Genomic DNA, 23,448 nt, shown 5'->3' on the forward strand with positions numbered 1-23,448 from the left:
TTGTATGTAAATCAGGACATTAGGGCATTACCATACGTTTGAAATCTGGGCTAGATGCTGGCGTTGGCATGGAACAAACTGTTCACCTGCCATCTTTCATCTATATAACACTCTTTTTATTCTCACCAGAGCCTTCTCATGAGCAGGGAGGAATGGGTTATTAAAATATTCAACCAGTATTTTCATTAGCTCACTATCAAAAGGAGGATTTACACATGGTAAGCTACAATGCTTCTATAGTTATAGCAAAGGACAGTTTATGATCACCAAGTGTTAAATCTGTTGTGGATTAAGCCCAATTTATTTCCTAGATATCAAAGGTGCTTTCTTACTTTTCCCCGTAATTCCTGTAATCTCCTTTATTTAAACATTCATGAACTGCTGAAGCCCTTTGTGGATGCTGATTCCTGCCTTTAAAGCAAGGGCCTTAGGATCAAGCACAACCCCAGGCAGACGACCCCCTTCACTGCTGTGCATGGGTGGGTGGATGCCCAAGAGTTGGAGGATTTAGCCCCACTTGACATCATTTAATCTCAACTCCACTGTCTGTTTTCTCTTACAGGTGACTGAGGAGTAGAGGGACAGAGCAGGATCAGGACCAATGTGGTGTCTCCTAACATCAGTCTACAAGGGAGAATTTAAAATGACATTTCAAATGCAGAAGGAAAAAGATCCCTCTTGTCTAGCTTATGCTGAATATTTTCTCCCTATGCTCTTCCTCATGTTTAATTTTCAGTCATTTGCACTCTGATAGAGATCAAAGACTTCTGTCAAAAGGCAGTTTGCACTGAAGTAGGTATTTTGCAAACATACAGGGAGACATTTTTCTCCCCTGGTGCCTTACAGTTGAAACTAATCTGACAATGATTTGTGAGAGGAATGATTCCTACAGATTTCTGCCTCTTGATTGCTTGCATTTTAAATACAATTAAACTAAAATAACGTATTTTCAGTTCATGTGTCCTTGGCTTGCAGAGTAATTTGGCAGCAACAAGCAAACATAGCAATGCCAATTCCTAAACTGTTACAGAAATAATCAGTGATCAGGTTCAAAAGATCTGAGCATGATGAAATATTTTTCTGCTAGATGACGTTTTATGGGGCAGAGAAACATTCAGTAGCCCTTGATAATTTTATCTGAATGAAGTAAGATAATGAGTTTAAACTTTATTAGGAATTGAGGCAAAGCCACCAAACCAAATACACCTGGCAGAGAGGGGTAGCTTAAAGAACCCAGGATCAGAGTCCTTAGGTATAGCTCTGTGGCATTCTTGCAGGTTGGCAGCAAGGAATTTTAACCTCAGGAGAAGGAGCTCTCTCCTCCCCCAGTCAAAGAGAAATACTGTCTGATGGATTAGCACTTCAAGTCTCTGCTTTCTGAATTAGGAAAGATGATTCCTTCTCTTTTTCTTAACAAAGAAGAAGTAAATCCACATTTCAAGCCCAAATCAACCTTGGCTTTCCAAGCTTCTACCCTGCTTCTGTCAGGGTAGCCTTTTATAACATCGATGAAATATTTCAGAGATGCTGTTGTCTGTCAACCAAAAGCAAACAAGCTCAAGACCAAAGAGGCTCTGCTCTCTCTAAAAGATTTTTCTGTCCAGCTTATTTTTCCTTTTGCAGCTAAGGTCATCCCCAAGCTCTTTTCCCCATAGCTTCTGAAAAATGGTGCCTCTAGCCTCCAGCATTAGAGAGGTCTGTGAGTCACAGACGGTTGGGATTTTTTTCACCTCTCACATCTCTGAGCTTTACAACCCATCACACTGGCAGCAAGTGGGATGCCCCCATGGCTGTCACTGACAATGGTTCCATATTGTCCTGGCATGGCTGTCAGCAGCAATGGTACAGACAGGCTCCTGGCACTGGGAATCCCCAGCAAGCCTCCTCTATCAGAAAGCACCATACCCTCCAGGCTTTGTTCCTGAGGTTTCTTCTCAGAAAGCTCACACTTATCCCTCGCAACCACATTTGCCACTTCAAATCTGTTTCCCCATGAGATATTTTGCTTTATTGTAACAACCTGTTTGCATTTCCACGATTGTCTGGGCTTTTTCATGCAGCCTGGGGGGAAAAAAAAAGCCAAACAAACCTCCACCTTTGCCTTTCAGATTCTTATTTCTCCATCTGGAGCTTTCTGTAAAAATTCCCCACGATGACGCTGCTTTTATTGCTGCTGTATTTTTTTAGTTTGCCATTTTATGCCCAACAAAATGCACCCCCACCCCCCCTCTCCTTACTCCCCCCATCCCACATGCCACCTGTTCTCACCTCTGGACAGCACTTCCATCCATTTTTAATTACCATTCGCTTACCTGTTATGACTCTACGCAGAATCACTGACACTAGAAAACACGCTGCACATTGCTCTCCTGTCATTGAGATGCTGGCTAGACTGGTTGTTGTCTTGGCTGTGGGGACAGGGTTCCACCCAGAGACCCTAAGCAATTATCTTTCTCATTCCCCTTTGAGGCTGAAGCATAGTATTGGTAACTAAATTCATACTTCTGTTTGTTTTGGTTTTTTTCTTTTTTTCTATATATTCCTGTTCCCCAGAAATCTTAGGTAAAGGATTTGCTACCGGGATAAGGAAGTAGGATCTGAGGCTGGTTTGGTATATCTCTGGAATTCCATCTGGATTTAACAGTTACATGACAAATCATTATGTAATTTCATTTTTTGGAAAACAAAATTGCTTTAGGTTCTAGACGTTTTGCCCAGCAGCTGAGAATTTGTTAGGTCACATTCAAATTTTGCTACACGAGGATCTATCTGCATGGGATGTATTATTTTTAGGGAAAGTTATTTGGAGACCAAAAATGAACTCCCAACTAAAACCAGCAAGATGTGGACAGGGGAAAGAGAATCCCCTGGGGTAGTTCTTGTTGCCTGGAATCATTGACTCTGCTTTCTAAGTCAGCCAGCCAACTGCTCTTTTCTCTTTTGCATTTCTGAGCCTTGTTTGCTACCACATGGAATGAAAACAAGCAAACAAATCTCTCTCAGTATTTTCAGGTCATTTGCCAAGCTCCATCACTGCTAGCTGCCAAACCTTATCTGTGTTTTTAACTTCCCAGGCCTTTTTCTTCCTGCCAGACTACTTCTTTCTATACAGCTGTGCCATCTACCTCCACCATTTCCCGATTTGTTTGTCTCCAAAACTATTCATTATTTCTCCATTTCATTTCACTGCAGAGGTCTGATCCAAAGCCCATTGAATTTTTTCCTCTGACTCCAATGGATCTTGAATCAGTCCCAAGGTCTTTGTCTCTTACAGGCATCCTTTGCTGCCTCTAGGTCAGTCCCTCTTTTCTTTCTGCAAGGTCTCTTTTTCCCTCCCCTTTTTCATTCAGCAATGCAACATACTGTGAAACCTCTTCTCTGCACAGCCACCCTAAGCCAGGGAGTGAGAGAAGCTGGGTGAAGGTGTGGGCACGGCTGTGCATGGACTTTTTCTGAAGGTAGAACCACCTAAACTTTGGCTGAAAGTAGACCTCTCAAAGACCTCTCAAAAGTCTTGATGTTTTCTATTTACTTCTAAGATGACTGTCATGTTTGGCAATATGTCTTCGTTTTGCTCCATTTATGTGCAGATTAAACACTAATCAACTGCACAGAAGATGCTGGGGTTAAAGCAGACCAGACAAGTTGAAGCTGCTGCTGAAGGATGGGAATTTCACAAGTAATCTGCGGAAGTGGACAGCCTTGGATAATGTACACCTCTGCTGAAATGAAAGGACTCTGGGCATTTATAGTGGATAAGTCTCTGAAAATGCAAACAAAACTCTCTATCTATCTATCTAACTAACTAATTAAAGATGATTCAGCCTTTTGAAGAAAGAAATCCCAATTACAGTCAAGGGTGCAGCTAAAACTTCATCTCATTCTGGTGTTGTTGTTGTTTTTTATGAATTACACAAAAGATTTTTATATATTGTTTGACAAAGTAAAACTCCGGATGCAGGAACTGCTTTTGGCCTGCCTCCATAAAACATAGTTAAGGATTTCTACTTCTGCTAAATATCTTTTTCCTGCCACAGATATTTTTTCCCCCACATGGAAGTCTTACCTACCTTTCAAGTATCCTGCTGCTATATAGCTGTTTGTTTGTTTTTAACAAGATTGTCTTTTAATGGCAACCTAAAGCCTTTGTGTTTAACTCCAGCATAATCATTTTCCCTTACCTGCTGTGCCGACAGCCTTGTACATTATTCAAATCCAAGCCTATCTCATTGCTCTCCCACCCCTCTGTGGACAGGGATGATCTGCATTGCTGGGAGTCGAGACAAGCACAAATGCTGGATGTACTGATACATTGTATAGCGATAGGGAGCAGAGCATGTCAAAGAGTAAACTTCATCTCTTTTGTAGTGCTTTTTCTCTGATCTAAAAGGTGGAGCTGGTATTTTCACATCATGGAGGCGTTGATAATTTGAAGTGTTAATTTAATCATTATTGCAGATACTGAGGTTGTCTGAAATCCAGTAAACACCCTCTGAGTTTGTGACTGTTCCAAGCCTCATTGAAATCAGCAGGAGTCTTTCTGAACTATTGAATTGCAGACTTTCCTCGGGGTTGTGTACAACACCACAGACTTAATTACCATGTTCCTGACTGGGATAAATATGCAAATGGACTTTTCAGCTGGAGGGTCTTAAGATACAGGTTGGACACATGGCAAATAATGACTTGATTTGGGCTATATGCAAACATTTGCCAGCCAAAGGCCTGTGAATATTCCCATGGAAGCAAGAGGCACAATTATTATCAGCTCCAGGGAGAGCAGGACTCGGATCCCTTCTTTAAATAGTGGCCAGTGTTCCCAAGCAGCTCAAGCCTGTCAACAGCCTTTCCTCAGCCTTTTCTCCTTCTTCTCTCCCTGATCCACTGTGATAAGAAAGCATCCATGACACTGATTTTATCATAAATGCTAGAGATTTATGCACCTGCAGGTTTCACAGCTGCAGGGCAGGCATCTTATTGCAAATGCAACCCCTGCTCTGTTCAACACATGAGCTGTTTTCACAAAGAAATAGGAGCCTGTCCCTGAAGGAAGAAATCAGCAGCTTACATTTACCAACCTAACCATGCTCCTCAGCATCTCCTGCATGATACCACCACATACTTTCTGCTAGGATGCTAAGCACAAATTCAGGCTCCCTCTCAAACCATTACAGTTTACTTGTATGGCTGATGGTGAAGGATAAGAGAAGATTCGCCCCCACAAAACTCAGTTTGTAGTCTCAGCTTTGTGGGGCTCCAAAGCCAGCTGTAAGCAGACTTGTTAAATTATCTTCTGTTATGGGGCAAAACATCTGCTAGAAACCTGATGTCCCTAATAATTCACAATTCCCATACTGTATTTATTGACATTCTCTCTATTTGTGATTTTTTCCCCCAAAGACCTGCAATCAGTAAAGCATCATTTCAGTCATGTGCTCTTGAGAATGGTCATGTCTGGAGATGCAAAATGTGACTAGTGTGTTGCTTAAGCAGCCTAATGCAGTATGTTTCATCAGGGCAAAAAAGGCTGAAGTGTGTGTAAGGAATGGTTTCACACTGACTTCTCCCTGAGTCAGGCACTGCAGTGATGAACAGAGAGGTGTGGTGTAACAGGATGAGGAATTAGGATAAAAGGCCACTTCTTTGCTAGTCTGTGGAGATTTTGCTGCAGTGTGATGAAGGGGTGAGACAGCTGGAGGAGTGATAGGGAGAGGTGGGTGTCAGGAATTTAGTTGGTAGAAGACTCTATCCCTTCCCATTCACCAGGGGGATTGTGTTTGCCAGCTCACCACCAAGAGCCCCACAATGTTCTGTGCTGAGAAACAAAGCAGAATATTTGAATATCTCCCAAGATTACTGTATTATTCTAAACTGTATAAGGTGCAGCACTGTGGTTAAACATGCCAAATTTTGTGCTGATACTTTGCATCTTAATATTCTGTGTCCCTGCACTCAAACATTGAGATTTCCTAAGCCAGAAAGGTAGCCTGTACTTGGATAATTGAATATGAAAGCTAACAATACTGTTTTTTTTTTCTAGTGTGAAATACTGCAAGTCATTTGTGACTAGAAGATTAATAAGGACAGGAGCGTGACGGTTCTGTTCCATTCATGTCTACCAATCCTCAATTATGCAATAATAACAAAATACAGAAAATAAGTTATTTGTCAGTTGCCTCCTAAGTTTGGTTTGTGTCAAAGACGTCCAAGATGGAAGTTTGTAATCACAACAGCAACAATATTGCAGCAACAATGTGGTGCATATTCCAAAACAACAACAAAACCTTGCTGTGGTAATTGACACCACAAAGACACTCTGGGAAAGTGGGCAGAGCAACAGGCAACCTGAAGGAATCAAGCAACCAATGACCTGTATTAATTTCACTTAGTTTTTTAATTCTTCCCTTCATATATTTACTTCAAAGCAGTGTGCAACACTAACCAAACAAAAAGGGGTACTGATAAGCAGAGGTAGATGGCAGACAAGTAAAAAATAATTCATGAGACACAGAGAGAGATACAAGGGAATTAACAGTCCAAGTGTAAAGTAGTAACACACATATGTGTGTGCCCATGTGTGAACTACTATGGATGCATACATGCAACTATACAGACATATATGTGTGTATTTGGGCAGTTGTTGAAAGCAGCAAAAAAGAAATCTTTTGTTGCCTCTAATACTATGTTTTTAAAAGAAACCAAATATAATCATGACCATACACCAGTACTTGGATTGCTAGGTCAGCATCCAAAGAACATATTATTCATAAAAATATAATTATTTTCTTGTTAATGCTATTGAGAATTAATAGTTATATATGGAAGGAGGAGGTTTTAAATTAGCACAGGATAATCTTGTAATTTATATCCAGTCAATGAGAAGACCAGAAGAGGAAATCTCAAGGTGGTGAAAGTTTGTTTTAGTTTTGTGAAGTTGTTGAGAACCATACAGGGTGCCTGCCATGCATTAACCTGTTTGGATGAAGATTCACAGCAGGTTGCTTCAGTATATTGGTGTCCTCTGCAAATCATCTGGACAGCTGGGACCATGAAATTTACCCAGATCCAAAAAAAGTTGACCCTCACCAAACCTCAGTGCCCTCTAAGGCCATATGTGCAGACCGCTTCACATTTTGCACTTGTTTTGCCACTGTGGAATGACAAAAATGCTCTTGTCAAGTGGACATGAGATATTCAGGTCCTTCCACCCAGAAAACATGTCAGCAAAACTTGTCAGATGTTTTTTAACTACAGCATTATAGACACATTTTCTCTCTCTCTTTTTTTTTTAAATTTTTTTTAGTGTCATCTTCTGTACTTTGAAACAAACAAATAAATACATAAATATCAGGCAAAAGCTGATCTGACTCAGTTCTGTTTCTGAACCAACTCTAATCCCATCAGTTTGGTTCCATCATTCGTAGTAAAATAGTCACTAATCTAAGACAGGTGCCCCTGGGTGTTAACATTTAGTCTTCTAGTAGAAAAGTGGGTGCAAAGTTAAACCACATGTTCTGCTTAAAAATAAGTGAGGTGTGATTAGGCAAGGTCTTTAAAACATGCACTCAGACACACACACACACACACACACACACAGAGTTTGCAAAGAAAAGATGCTGACATGTACAGGCTGCATTGTGTAACTATGGTCCACACTTAACTCTTTGCCAGGTGGATCACCCTGTAGAAATCTGAGGAGCAAAAGGTTATGTTGAGTTCATTGCTGTGGACAGCTTTTTAAACAAAAGCTATAATATGGGCACTCCTAGGATGATGTGTTTCATTAATATTTGCCCATGGACAGTGTACGAAGAGCTTTGCTCAAAGGAAACCTTAAAGCTTATTTGAGTGTTATCTCTTAGGAAAGTAGATAAACCCTGGGTGCCTTAACCTATCCATTTAAAATCTGTATAACTTTATTTTCATTTTTATGATCAATCTTCAATCAGTTGAATTTTGCTTGATAGGAGGAAAAAGTTTAGAAAAAGCCCACCAACTCTCTAACAATTCCTCTTAATATCATTTCAGATTGAAAGGAGTGCTTATGAATGCCTAAAATCTGGAGCAAAGACTGCAGAAACTCCGCAGTTCCAGAACTGTGTTCACTGTATACTCCCTAATTTTTGTACAAACTTATTGTGAAAGGCTTCCAGTTCTGAATTTTGCCTTTTTTTTTTTTTTTCCCTCAAGGGGATCAAATGATAACATTTGCCTGGGTGGGTTACAGAGTAGTGGAGGCTCAAGGCTAACATGCTACCTTTCAACAACATCCAGGAACCTGCTTCCAAAACACAAAGGGGACAGAGTAGTCTTCTTGAGTTTGAATTAATTATTGAATGCTGTATGATATTATTTGGAGAAGCAAAGCACAGGAAACATAATTATTTTTGCAAGGATAAATTTGAGGCTTATGTTGCAAATGTTTTGAAAGAAGGTAGGAGAACAGACATTTAAAAATATTGAGACCAGTTATTGCAGTACTCCTAGTAGCTTTAAAGTCTGAAGCATCATAGATCTAAATGTCTTCAAACACTGGCAAGAGAGAAATGGAAAATTAATGATGCAGCATTTCAACAGAGATGTTCACGTCATCTGTTATTTGAGGACCACAGCATTCCAGGGAAATGAACAGCTTATCCCCATTTTACAGACAATGAGGTAGGGAATTTCCATGACTCACCTACAACCGTTTAGCATCGCGGTAATGCCACTATGGGTAGAGCCATTTAGTATCTGTTTTCACGTCTACCTATATAAATTCTAGGCACACAAGAACCTGTGATGGCATATTGGAGGCCTTTGAGTTTTGAATTATTTACATCTGTGCTTGAAGCCTTGTTTCAGAATAAAGCTTTTAAAATGTCAGTGTTCTCTTTGTATTTGTACGCTAAGTCTATACTCTGTAAGTGTAAAGAGAAACTTCACTTCTTTGTGAACTCTAGTACACGTTCTTATACTGTCCTAGTACAAAACAAGAGAGAGTTTGATCTAGGAAAGGAGATGGAGATGTATTTTATTGGTAGTGAATAAGAATATCCTTTAGGAATAACTAAGATATTAAAAATGGAATATTTCAGTGATATTATATCGGATGTAGCATGTCAGTAGCATCCTTCTGGCAAGCTTCACAGATGATGTAGGAAGTAAAGTGAAATTGTTATATCAAATTTTTTGAAATGAAAATTGGCTAAAACTGATCCTTTTCAGAATTCGTTATCACTGGAAATTGAAAACATATTTGCTTTTGCTCCAAATTTGAGAAACACCAGAAAGCTGAAGTATCTCATGAAATTCAAACTTGGGCATCGTTGTTTCCCATCCTCACTAAGCACACTGAAGACCTCGGAGCACAGGCACACGCCTGCTTGCCAAAAGAAATACTTCTCCATCCCTAAGTGAGGAGACTGTACTGCAGTTCAGATTATTGCCACTTCCCTCCACTGCACTGAAATAGAGCAAGAGTGGCCACAGGGCTCCATAACAGAGGGAAATTCATTCTGAGTGTAAATGAAGCCCAAACAAGACTTATGAAATATGAATCTATTACAGATGAGTGGTTTTTTTTTTCTAAGAACAGATTCAGATTTTCACCCCTCTCCTCCTCCTATCATATGTTGCTTGTTTTAGTGGTTGGCAGGAGGGAGGGGGAAAGGAACTAACAACATGTGTGCTTATCATCACCCTGACCACTGTGCTTGTACATCTAACTCACTCCCCTTTGCTTTGTCTGCTTTTTGTCTTTGCTCAATCCTGTGAACACTTATACGTGTTTAAGTTCTGCCTGCACTGGCTTCAGTGGAGCTACTCATAAGAGTAAAGATGCAAACATGGTGCTCACAGCACAGAGCCCTTTTGTTGTTTCCTGGAGGGAGATTTGCCCTGCAATTAGGTTGGTGGAAAAACAGAGAGGCAGAAAAAAAAGTCTTCTGTCCCTTCCAAAAACCCCAACAAACTAATAGCTCTTCTTTCTGCCATACCAGTACAAGAGAGACCTCTCCTAGAATACAGGCACTTTGGAGACAGGGTAGAAGGGAAGAAGGAGGCAGCAGAGATGTAGGATAGGTGCTCCCTCTCACAACTTTTAGACTTGCTATCACCAAAAAGTGGAGCTGGGGAAGATCAAAAAGGCTCCCTAAATGGTTGGTGACCTTCCTGGGGACCAGGCTGCCAGCCACACAAGAGATATTTGCATCAAGTATTACCTTCTGACTTTGGCCCCAAGAGTGAAGCTAGATCCAAGGCTTACAAGGAAAATGCATGGTCTTGTAATCGTGCAGCATCTAGCATGATGGATCCATGAGAAAGCACAAGAAATGTTGAAAGTAAGATCTTTTTCACTGAGACTGAATTGATGTAGTCCTCTTTTATATTCTAATTAAAAAAAAAACAACAGTCCACTTATACAGCCTGCAGCAAGATACTCATATTAAAGAAACTAAAGATCAGTTAATGGGCAGGTCCTCTAACAGTAAGCAAAAGTGCACAATTACCATGTTCTGGGCATGTTTCTACTGAGGCTGAAGAAGCCTTATCTTAAGCAACACTATTCATTATCTGGATTTCCAAAAGCTTTCTAATTTATCTCATTTGCATTAAAAATTTGAATTTCAAGGAGTTCCCTGGGGTCCTTCTTGAACTCGGAGGACCAGAACTGGACACTATATACCAGATGCGGCCTCACCAGGGCAGAGTAGAGGGGGAGGAGAACTTCTCTCCACCTACTAACCACATCCCTTCTAATATGCCTCAGGATGACATTGATGTCTTGGGCACAAAGGCACATTGCTGGCTCATGGTCACCCTCCTGTCCACCAGGACCCCCAGGTCCCTTTCCCCTACACTGCTCTCCAACAGGTCAGTGCCCAGCCTGTACTCATTCATGGGGTTGCTCCTTCCCCAGCCTGTGCTCATTTATGGGGTTGCTTCTTCCCCAGCCTGTACTCATTCATGGGGTTGCACCTTCTCTGCAACTGTCCTGGTTGTATTTAATTAGATTTTCCCCCTCTAATCCAAAACTGAACCCTAATCTGAACCCTTCTGAGTCCAAAATTCTCAGTTTTTAGTATTTATATATATATATATATAAAACATGATAACTACTGGTTCAAATGAAAATTAAAAAGCTTATTATTCCCTGCCCAGATTGTCCTTTTCTCTGATGGCCTACTGCCCAATACTGCCAGGTTGCATACCAGCATCTTCCAGGTGAGGAACTTGGAGATCTTTCCTGATGTGTTCATTAGGAAATGTGTAACTGGCCAGATGTCTGGAGATGTCTGGTTCATGACAGACAATATAAGAATTTTTGTGCCATAGGGGGCTGATCTGGGTTATTTAAATGACAGACATTTCAATAAAAGGTCTAGATCACTCTTACAGACTACATCAAAAATCACAGACCCATAGCTAAGATGTCAACATGGTTATTGGGTGGAGGGAGGGAGGATCAGGAGATGTGGAATTGGAATTACTCCATAAGGCAATCATCTGAGGACCTACCTCCATTGGAAACAATGAGGTAATTGTGGATGTCTACCTGCATGAGCTCCAAGATTTTTGTCACTGAACCCCTCAGGAGCTGAATTAACTATGGGGTGAACACATAGGGCCATGGAGAAGTTAGAAAAGCAGCAGAGGACTCATTGTCCCAGCTGCTCTTGCAATTAGACCACAAATACTTCATTACCTGAGAGACTGAAACTCAAGTATAACACATGCATCTGTCCTAGTTGTGCATAAGCTTAGACAGAGAAACAAAACTGGCTGAAGGATTCAGCCAGCTAGGACTAGCATTTACAGGCACTGGTTAGCAAACTGCTGGCAGATATGAAGAAGAAATATGTGTTTGTCCTAACAAAAACCCACCCCAAAACCAACAACAAAACAAACTGATGAGGCCTGTCAGCATAGTTTGGAGGAACCAATCCTTAATGTTCTCAGGCTGAACTAGTCCAGCATTTTGCCTCCCACAAACAGCTCTGCTGTAGGAGCTCACAGCCAAAACCACAGGGTTCTGTCACCATAGCTGCTCTGTAAAGACCCTATTCCTATAGCACTATAAATGCAAATGATTGGGAGAGTATAGTCAGTGAGGTTCAGTAATAATTCAAATCACAAATCCTTTTGCCATGCAACTCATATTATATGATATTTTTTTATGGAAGCCTTTCTCCCCCTCCAGAAGGCATTAAATTGTTATTCATATTTCAGATTAAAAAATTCAGGAAGAATATTAAAAGACAGACAGTGATAGAAAGATAGATTCAAGGCATGTGCATATGCCTCACGCCTATGACAGCAAGTACTCCTGCTCTAGAAATATGAAAAGGAAGCCAACTGAGCAGCGTGAAAATGGATGTAAACATGAAATTAAAAAGATCAATCTCCAAAAGTACAGTTGCATTTTTAAAGGCAGGGTTTGTAATTTGAACAAACACTGCTGAAGGCAAGAATTAGCACCATATGCATAATCACATAAATCAAGATAAATAAGGCTGGTAGAATTACACATGATGCTTGTTTGCTCTGAAGAACAGTGAGGTAGATAAACAAGGATCCCTCAGGCTTGGCATGAATTGCTGTACTGAGTGGCAGCACTGGTAGATTGTTAGTGCTTTTCAAATGCATTACTAATGAAAATAATCATGGTACAGGAATCAGTGCTACTGGAACTCTGGCTAAGGAACTCCACTGATAGCTGTCATCGTATGCAGGTGCAAAGGGAGACATATTACTCTTAAACAGCTCATTCATTTTAAGTCTCAGTTCATTTGCTTCTGAAAATATGAAAGCAGTGCACTGGAGAGAGAAGCTCTGTTAATGTGGGTATCCCAGCTCTCCAACAAGCAGGCTTCTTTTACAAGCTCATTCGTGTTGTTGGAAAGGTGGTGAAGTTCTATTTTGGATCCTTCACTAGCTTAAAGTAATGTGGTTTGCTCGTGGCTTTCATTCACTCATTTCTTTATTTTTTAATGTGCTGCTTAATTTGTTCTTCAAAAAGGTGTATCTTTATGCGGCTCTTGATCTGGAATTCGACCTAATGAACCCAGAAGCATTAAATAAACTCAAAGTAGTGTCAGTCACTAATATTAAAATGCAGAGTCCAGCATAACCAGAGAGAAGCTGACATACTCAGAAATGATGCTCTGACACTGAGGAGAAATTAAGCCTCTTAAACAAAGTATACAGAGGCTCTCAGCTGTCATTGCAAGCATTGTGGTGCAAAAGGAGCTGATATGGAGAGAGATATGGTTGGTCCACATAGGTGTCTGAGAGGTTTTGTTTTGTATCCTTTCTGTGAATTGAACATCCACCAGCACTTGAATGATACAGCAATTTGTGATTGGAGTGTGCTGAGCCTCCTGGATCACATCCTCCAGCTTAGCTCCTGTTGAAGAAAATCCAGTTTGCATCCCTGGGACTGCTCCATGCTATGACCTGAAACACAATAGGTAAGGGCACCCCAGATTTGCTTCTAAAGTGTGCTCCAGACCAGAACTAAGATGCTAGCATAAACTCACATGGAGGGAAGTCCAAATACACACTGTTTAAGTGGGCTTTAGGGAAAATACATAAAGTTCAAATAGCCACAGTCCAGGGAAAACTGAAGTGAGGATCAGTCTTGTGAGCATACAGAACCGTAGAACAGAAAACAAACTTTGCAAGGTTTTGTTTTTTTAAGTTCCAGATTTGTTTCTTTCACTTGGAAATTATGGATAATGGACAACTGGAAAGATCAAGATAAGAACATTATAATACTGTTCATTCCATGTGGGAAATGAGAAAAAACATACGGAAAGATGTGCAAAGCGTAAGAGTTAAGGGCAAAAAACTGCTGACATTGACGAATCTGAAATGATTTGGCTTTGGTTAGGTCTCCTCCAGCTGTCACAGAACAGCTGCTATTCAGCATGACTGTATTTTCTGGCTTGTTTTGTTTTGTTTTTTTTGGGGGGGAGGTGGGGAAGTGGAATACTACTAGCTGAGAAGTTATTATTCTAGAAAAGCATTGGTAGCACACTAAATCACAGAGATGTTTTAAGGCTACAGCGTCCTCTTCAGAAGGAACTGCCTACAACATTATTAAATGCTTTCTTGGACCCTTGTGTTCTTCATAAGAATTGAGATACTGCTCCTGTGAAGCTAAACCATGAAACCATGAAATTTAGCTTTTACCACCTCCAGAATTTTTCAGAGGTCAACAGTTTCAAGCAATAGTGCAAGACCATCCTTGAAGCACTCTGGGTCGGGGTCGGAGGAGGATGAGGTTGGTACAGAGGAGCTCCCTCTGGTCTTACTTCCCCTACAATTGTCAGAAAGAAAGAGAAAAAAGGAAAGAAAAGACACAGAAGCACAGAGATAAGAGGTAGAGCTCAGCTTTTCTTTGATCTCCTTCTCTGTTGCATGCAGAAGAGATCAAAGAAAAGAGGCATAACAGAAAGCATGTGAGATGGGTATGCCTGTAAGAGTTTGTCACTTGGAGTGCCTTGGCTGTAGATTTTGGGAACATGGCTGCCTGCTGAGCACTTCTCAAGTGAGAGCTACAGCAGCCTGGCTGAAGGGCAGGAGACTTATTTTCACTCAGAGGGTACATGGAGTAGCAGCAGCCAACGCTTCAGCTAACTGGCATACACCGAGAGTGAACATGACCTTTGCGGCACGACTACAGCGGAATTAGTCTCAATTTACATGGGTGTGTAATTCAGTTCAGGCCCATGCTGGGAAGGCCTTGCTGGAAGAGAAATATTCTCCTATTATGCTGGAAAAGCAGCTTATAGGACCAGACCTCTACTTGTGAAGCTGTAACTTTTCTCAAGTTTGCCAAATAAAGGAGAGTGTAAGTGGCAAAAGGGTAGCTTTGCCTGTTTGCTTGCAACGACATTGCAAGCTTTTGCCTATGCCAGTCACAGATCACACCTCATTCTACCCTTGAACGACACAATTATGCCAGAAAAGTCTGCTCTGCAGGCTTAGGAGGGAAAATGTAGTTCCATTTTATCGCATTGGAGTTTTCTCATTAAACATATTTGGACTGGGATTAGGCTATTAGAGAAAATTTAACCCCAAATGATTGGAATGGAGAGGAAACCAAATTAAAATATTCTCATATGTTACAAAGGAAACAGCCCCCAAAGAAATTATAGAAAATATAAAAATGTATAGATTTACAGGGGGGGAAGAGGCAAAATTTTAGAATAATTCCATAAGCTACCCTGGTCAAAATAGCACAACCTGAAACAAACAAACACAAAAATAAAAGAGACAAAATTAAATTGAAAAAAAATATTTGAAGTACTTCCTATAGTCAATGCTTCTCTTATTGCTAAGACCTACACTATACATATTTAATAATCCAATAATTAGAGCCAATGGCCTTGTTTTAAGGTACGACATAGATTTTAACAAGACACTGTTGCTACATAAAAATAAGTTTCAAGGAGAAAATGATGTCACTGTACCTGGATTAAATGTACGTGTGGAGTTATACTGGATCTATAATTAATGGATATGGGCTTGATTTGCATTCTTGGCTCTTAAGTATTTGTATGACTTCAGAATCCTTGATTATTTAGTATTTTTTTTTGATACTAATTTTGTTAGCTCTCTTTAACTCTTATTTCCCCTCAAACTTTGATTTGTCTTGAATTTCATAGGTGGTTTTTTTTTTTTTTCGGTAGCTGCTGAATGCTCTTTAACATCAGTGATACACTATTGACAGGACGGGGAGAAAACACCAGCATTCTATAGACCAACTGCAGTCAGGGTGGCTGAGAGGTCTGGGAGCAGTTAGGAGGCCTGAGGGGTTGGCTCCATCAGGAATTTATTGTTTTACTGGTACCTCTTCCTACCTCATCATCTAGAAATCTCACTCTCCTTCTCCCCTCTGTCTTTCCCCCCATGCCTCTGAGTTTTCTTTTGACAACTTTCTTTACTTTCTTTTTTCCTTCTTAACTCTATCCTGTCTTTTGTCTGTCCTGTTTTTATCTCACATCTTCTTCTGTCTTCTCCATAACTGGTCCCAACACCTCACGCTATGGCAACCCTCAGCTTCACTCTTTCTTACAGACTCCTTAGACTTGGGATTTGGACTGCTTCATTCAAAAATCCTGTCCTCTCACCAGTGCATGGAAGTGTTCATTACACTTTCCTATCAATCAGTAAATTATTTTTGTTAGTATTCTTCAGTTATTCAGCCAGGAATGGACCAGCTGGAGCTGGTAAAGAATCATAAAGTGATAGGGGTTGGGAGGGACCTCAGGAGATCATTTAGTCAAATCCCCCTCTCAGAGTAGGTTCAAGTAGAACAGGCTGCACAGGAGGACAGCCATGTGGGTTTTGAATGACTCCAGAGATGAAGACTCCAGAGATGAAGATTCCATCACGCCACTGGGCAGGTTGTTCCAGTGCTCCACTACTCTCAAAGCAAAGAAGTTCATGTTTAGATGGAACTTCCTATGTTCAAGTTTATGCCCATTACTTCTTGTCTTGTCACTGGGCACCACTGAATGATAGATTTATCCTTAAAGGTAGGAAAAGAAGGACCTCCCCTCACATTCAGCATTCTCATCTTCCTGTAGCAGAAGCACCCTTTATTCCCACCTTTGATCCTTATCATACACCTTGCTTTTACTCCTGTTTTGCTATCATGTTAAGGAATCCATCATGTCTCTCATGCAGCACATTAATACACAGATTAACATCACATTTAATTACTTCTATCTAGCAAAAGAGCTTATGCCCAGCTTGCAGAACTGCTGAGCACTTGCAGCTTGGGCTTGATGTCCAGGTGATGCAGAAGACTGGAGAGGAACAACAAAAAAATGGCCAGTTACAGGGTCAGGCACAGGATTCAACTCTCCTTGTTCCCACTGCCAAGGTCAAAGCACAATAGTGGCAAAAGGAAATAATTTCATTCATGGTCCAGCCCTGTATGTGCCAGTAGTCTGTTGTTTGGCAACTGTTGGATAGGGCCATGGTCTTTTTCTGTGCTGCCAGTGCTGCTTTCTTGTGTTTGGTCACCAGACCTATGGTGCACGTATGTTGGACTCCCAGGTATTGTGTGCTGCTCTTGGACTTTAGGATGTTTAACAAGTTTCACACATGAGTCCTGTAACATAATGAATTGGACATGCAGTTCAAGCATCTTCTGGCTGGACAAGTTAATCCTTCCTACTATAGAAATAAAAAAAGATCGTTAACTGAGATAACATATTGGTCAAAAAGAAAAAAAAACCCACAAAATATTACACCTTAGAGCTGGAAAGAAATAAAACCAAGCAGCAGAATTCCTGTGTATTATGGAGCTGTTTAGACATTGTGTTGATTTTTCAAAGAGAAATCTTTGAAATGTTTTAAGTAGCTTTTTATATGACAGTAGCATGAGATATTCATTTGTCTGCAGCAGGCTGAAGGAAGGAATGACTGGATCTCCCAGACAGGAAGATATAAATAGACCTTGAAGAGGTCAGATGAATTCATGTTTCATAACAGCCTGAAGGGAGCTCTTGCAGAGAGGTTAAAGCTGGTTAAGCATTTTTCCCTATGGATCCAGAAACAGAAGTTGATGCTTCATTCCAGAGTCGTGTTTCCCTAATCAACCCAGATAAAAATGGCTATTTAGTACTTCAGACCAGGAAGCCAGGGGCAGGTGGACAGTGTGTAGGTTACTTTTGATAGAAAAATGACTTAGAGCCTGATAGGTTTGTGTTGATATTTGGCCCTTAACTAAAAAGAGAAAACCAACTCTGAAGAAACCAGCTATGAAGGATCTGCCCAGAGAGGCGATGGAGTCATTCAAAGCCTTCTTGGATGCCATCCTGTGCAACTTGCTCTAGGTGAACCTGCTCTGGCAGGATTAGATCATCTCCAGAGGTTGCTTCCAATCCCTATCATTCTGTGATTCTGTAATATCATTATATCATTAAACAGACCTCTGTGGGATTGCTTAACTTGTGTAAGTTGGATGCCTTAGCAACACAGAATACACACAATGCTTTTGAGCCTAATCAATATCTCTCATGGCTTGGAAGTGTTCCCCTGGTGCATTTTTTAATCAGTCCAGTTTGGTAAGTGATGAAATAATATATTTTTGTAGAATTTATTGCAGGTTGGAAGAGAAAGGATGGTTAACAGTCAGACAGCCAATACTCGTAACAAATTAAACCCACATTTTGGCTTAACATTTAAAAAATATTTAGGAATACTAGTTTTCTGTCTCTCAGCTCTACAGACATTTGTAAAGAGCAAAAGAAAACTAAATTATCTTATAATGTTAGCAAACAATTGCACCAAATTTTGTCTTGCATAAATACACTCTTTCTGTTTTGCTTTCTGGGACTCCTTCAGAGTTTTTTCAACACAGAGATTTTATCCACACAGCAGAAACTACAGACTAGTTTGTGGTGGGAAACATGCTAAAGGCAAGCAGCTGTGGCAATCTGAGACTATTTTCAAACACAGTCATCTTGCTGCTGTATGTGCAGTTCAACACATTTGAAAATTTAAAGTTCCTTGCTCAACTGACTATGCCATTTTCTTTCACAGCAGCAGCACAAAGTACTGGAAACCACCTATGGCAAAATAGCCAGAGCAAAGTGATACTAAAGACTCAGGCTGGGAGAAGAAACTAATTCCTCCTCATGCAAACACCTCCCAAAAGTTATAGGTCATCTAACCAAGCCTATTAATTATTACCACAACTTGATTTTTCACTTTGGTATTGCCCATGCAGTTCAAACTACTGCCAAGTTCAGTAGCTGCACAGTGGTTGATGAACTTGTAAATGTGTGCACCAAATTTAGGAAAAAAAAATTCGAGAGTTTCATTGATACTTTCCTTGCATCTGCAGTCCTTATGTTTGTGTTAAAACTGGACTTCAGGCTGAAAGATGAGCATGAAAGGAAATAATTATAAATTATCTGCATAAAATCTGCAACAAATTACCTATAAAACTATAACTATCTAAACAGGATGACATTTACTTTATAGGTTCATGACTTCCTTTCTTTAAAGTTAGCTAAGAAGAGAGTAAAGTAATTACAGTTCTCTTTTGATTGATTAAACATGACATATATGCTAATATGAAAGTAACTTCTGTCCTTTGTTACCCAAGTTTCTGCTTTAAAGCAATTTTGAAGATAACAGATATAATCTCATCAGTGCTGCCATTTCTAATGTATATGCCAAGAATGTAATTCCTCTGCCTTTTTTTTCTCCAACAGAGAAAGCATATTTTATCCTTCATGTTTTAAATTTTGGATACAGAAGTCAGATGATATTACAGCCATAAATCCTCTGTTTCTTTGCCATTGTAAGAAAAGGTCTGTGCCATCAGTAGAATAAATAGTTCTGCCTTTTCACAAAGGTTGTCCCACTGATTTGAGGAAGATTATTTGACTGAATACGGTTGATGGAATGTAGTAGAGCAGGGGAAAAAGAAACACCTGCTAAATTTCACTTGAAAGTACTGCACTGTGCATAACAGTGCCCAGCAGATTCACCTTTACTTTGTCCTGGCTCCAGTACCAAGAGACTCTCACTGTAACTGAGGCTTCTGGAACTCAGTCTCCATAAAGTTTTTTTTCCCTCCATAGAGTTTTACCCTAAAAATAAAGTTTTAGCTGTTCTCTAATTCCTCACCATGGTGCCTTTAGGCACTCTAATTTATTTCGGTTTAGCATCAGCACAACACATGTGTTCATAGTGTGGGTATGTCCCCCTCTTTACCACCTCTGCTCTAGATGATATGGATTTAATTCCCAAATTCTCTGAGGTTCTCTGTACAGGATGGATTCTCAGCTCTCACACTATCTTCTTGTGTCCCTTTTTATTCTTGAGCTCCATCCTGCCTTTTTTCAAATTGTGGGCACAAAACCAGGCCATGATGTTCTAGCTAATTGCTCACATTAATGCTGAGCAAAAATGGACTTCAAACTCTCTGAACTTATGAGACATCCCAAGAATACATTCACCAAATAAATGTGCTTTCACCACCAACACTGCATCGTATTACATAAATTGAACTCAGTGGTCCAAATTCCTCCCTGGATTAAGTTTAGTAATGCCTGTGGAGTCCAGTGAGAGAGAATTTGGACCAATAGCTATTAAAGATTCCAGTTCTCTCCCTGAAGCAACGGTCTTTTACTGAATATTAATATTCCCTGCAGCTTATTAGCTGCATGTAGAAGGTCCTTGGGAGGATGCGATCCCCCTGTTCAGTTTCCCTCATTCTACAAACAGACACCTCTCTGGCAATGTTCTGTCCCTTTTTGTATTCCACCTTCACATTCCCTCCTACCACAAAGATGTCTGGCACTCAGGTTAACGCTGAAGCTGCAGCAGATCACCACTAACGTGCAGGAAAATGGATTCTCTAATAATATTAGTTTTGGAGATGATGACCCTCAAAGACAGTACAACAAAATGTCAGAGGTTATTTTCAGTCTTGGATTACGTGAGCTGTAACATAGGCAGAACAGGCAGTGGGAAGAGCAGCATGTCCTGGGGATGAGGAGGGAGGAGAGGGCTGTGGTCTTCCTGCCTGCAGCAGCCTCCTGGGCATGGGGGGAAAGAAGGGGCTTTCAGAGGGCAGCAAGTTGGCTTTACTACCAGAGAAACTGTAACGTGTAACCACTTTCTTAGATACTCCATCAATGAAATCGCTTTGATTTTTAAAAATTCTATTTAGAATTCTAAGCAAAGAATGTAGAAACTGGACTTGAGCACAGCCCTACATCAAACTTTTCACACGCAGCGTTACTGAGATATCAGAGCATCTTGCAGTGTTCCTGTCTAAAGGAAAGGAGAGGATACACAGGGGCTCTCTTTTTGGCTCCCTCCCTCTGTGTTTATGTTTTTCTTGGCTAGCTCTACTACCATTGCCATGTTTCTGTGCTTGGTGTGTTACACCTGAGAGGTACAACAAAGATGCAGCCTAACTTCACTGCTTGGGGAGCTGCAAACTACCAAAAAAGGAATAAAAGGATTCTTCTAAGGAATAAAAGGATTCTTCTAAGGAATAAAAGCCTGTAGCTTAAAGTAGAGATCGGCTATTGGAAAAGGAGTAAAAAAGGTTGGTTGTACAGTTATAGAAACATAAATAAGAAGAAAATGTTAAATTCCTTTTTGTAGGTGATCTACTTTATATAACCCTAATGGCACTATTAACAGGGCACTGTCTTAGGTTAATAGAAAGATTTTCCAACAGATCAGAAAACCTTCATAAATAAGAAGAAAATGTTAAATTCCTTTTCGTAGGTGATCTACTTTATATAACCCTCAAGACCTGCTGCACTTACAAAAGAAATTATAATAACAGTGCTGCAGAAACACAGTACCAGGTCCTTGAATTTTGTACAGTATTGTATCACCTCAGTTTTTTCTTGGCACAGGGCTAATTTACACTAGTTAAAGATCCAGACCAGAGCAGTTTTCAGGAGGAGATGACTGATTCATGAAGTCTAAATGACTGAATACAGAAGTAATTAATTAGCTCCATGCTATATATGAAAGACTGACCAGAGATGACTGCAAAGTATGCCATATGTAGGATAAAAAAAAAATAAAAAAAGGGAAAAAAGGCAAAAAGGCAGAATAAAATTTAAAAAAGTCCATAGCTAATTTGCCTTGTATTTAATAATAGGTTTGCAGCTTGGTTTACTTTGGCATGACTTTAACTAATGCAAGTAAGAAATGAAACAGCAATATTCTAGCACTTGACAATATGGCTTGGTTTTCTGTAAGAAATTTATTTTATACCAAGTTTACTTTTCTTATATGTTGTCCAGATAAACTGACTCTGTCTAGTGTGCTTGGTTTTGGTTAAGCTCATCTCTGCTGCAGAAAATGTAGCTGTTTTCTATGTTTCTATTTTGGGTTTAGCTGTAACTCCTTTCAGCCATTAGTAGTATGGAGGAAGTCCTGCTGGAAGAAGAAATCCATAAAAGCCATGATATGCTCCAGGAGAGTTTATGCTGCTTCCAGCCTGGGGAGATATAAATGGTACAAATATCTACTTTTAAATTAATATTGGTGCTCTAAATCCAAGGAATTATTTAGTACCTAATTAGAAAGACCTTTTCTTACCATAACTTCTCCAGGCGTCTAGGAACCATTGATTAATTTATTGAACAGACTGCTTGACTCCTCCCTTCTCCATTCAGGTCTGCATTGTTCAAACACCAATTAATTCATTGAGAAATTGTTTATTAGGAACACTCACAAGATGAGTTAAGAAGTAACCCACTGGGTAGTGCTTACAGATCTTGTACAGAAGAGCCACTAGTGTCCAATCTTTGAAATAATTTTGCCTCTTTTTCTTTGGTCACTTCTCAATAGCCTCTTTTCTGAACATTGTCAAAGATGTTTTAAATTATTTTTTCCTTTCTTTCTGAGCAATGTGCCTGAAAAGCTCTAATAGATTAGGAAAGTATGTTTTTCTTTGCTAGGTAGACACTATCTTCATTCTATCATGATACTCATTTATTTATTTTTGTTTCACAATACCCTTGATATTAAGAAAAGAAATTGGTGTTCAATTCCCAGGATCATCTGTAGCTCTCTTATTAAAGATAGTCACTGGTGATCAAGCACAGTAGTTGATTTTAATGAGTCTCAATTTTAGGGTTTTTAGCAGTTCAGCCATTTCATTCTAAAGCTCCTTTGGAACCCTTGGAAAGAAACTCTCCTATTTTAATAACTAGTGGTTCTCTAATTTTTTCCTTCTGTTCCTCTATGTCCTCTATTGATATTGCAGCCTCTGACAGTACCTCATCTTTATTTCCAGAAAAGAGAAGATATGTCACCCAGCATTGTCTGCCATGAAGACAAAGGCAAAGAAATAATTTAATTTTTCTGCAATGTCTGTATAGCCCTTAATTGCTCCCATTAATCCCTGGTAGTCCAAGAGATACACAATTTTTTTTCAGTGACTTTCAGTGGGCAATCTATCATACCACAGTAGAATATCGCTTTAGGTAAGATACACATTATGATTTGACATGTGTTTTCACATTTTTCATAAGTCACTCCCTGCACAGTAGGTAAATCATTTTGCATAGACAGTCTATATGTGACATTTAACTGAGTCTGAAAGAAGAGCAGCCCCACATGTCTCTTGTCACCAATGCCTCTGGACATTCCCATTGTTAGTAATCCTTAATAGTTTTCAAAGCTTTTTTATGAATATGGATAGAAATTATCATTTCCAATTGTATAGGTGGGAAAATGAGTGACAGGCAGAAGAACCTGGCATCACTTCCAGGTTGTCTGGTTGATACTGCTGGTGGACCTATGCTTTCATTTGATCTCCTAGCCTTCAGTTCCAGCCACTCTTTGCTAGATCATTAGCACAATCTGACAACGTGGCCATGTACTCCTCAAAGATAACTCCTTTGGTGAAATGAAACCAGCTACATTGTTTCTTAATAAGAGATAAAAATATTTCCCCCC

Source organism: Indicator indicator, chromosome 5 (genome assembly GCF_027791375.1).
Source record: "Indicator indicator isolate 239-I01 chromosome 5, UM_Iind_1.1, whole genome shotgun sequence".
In the NCBI taxonomy this organism is placed as follows: Eukaryota; Metazoa; Chordata; class Aves; order Piciformes; family Indicatoridae; genus Indicator; species Indicator indicator.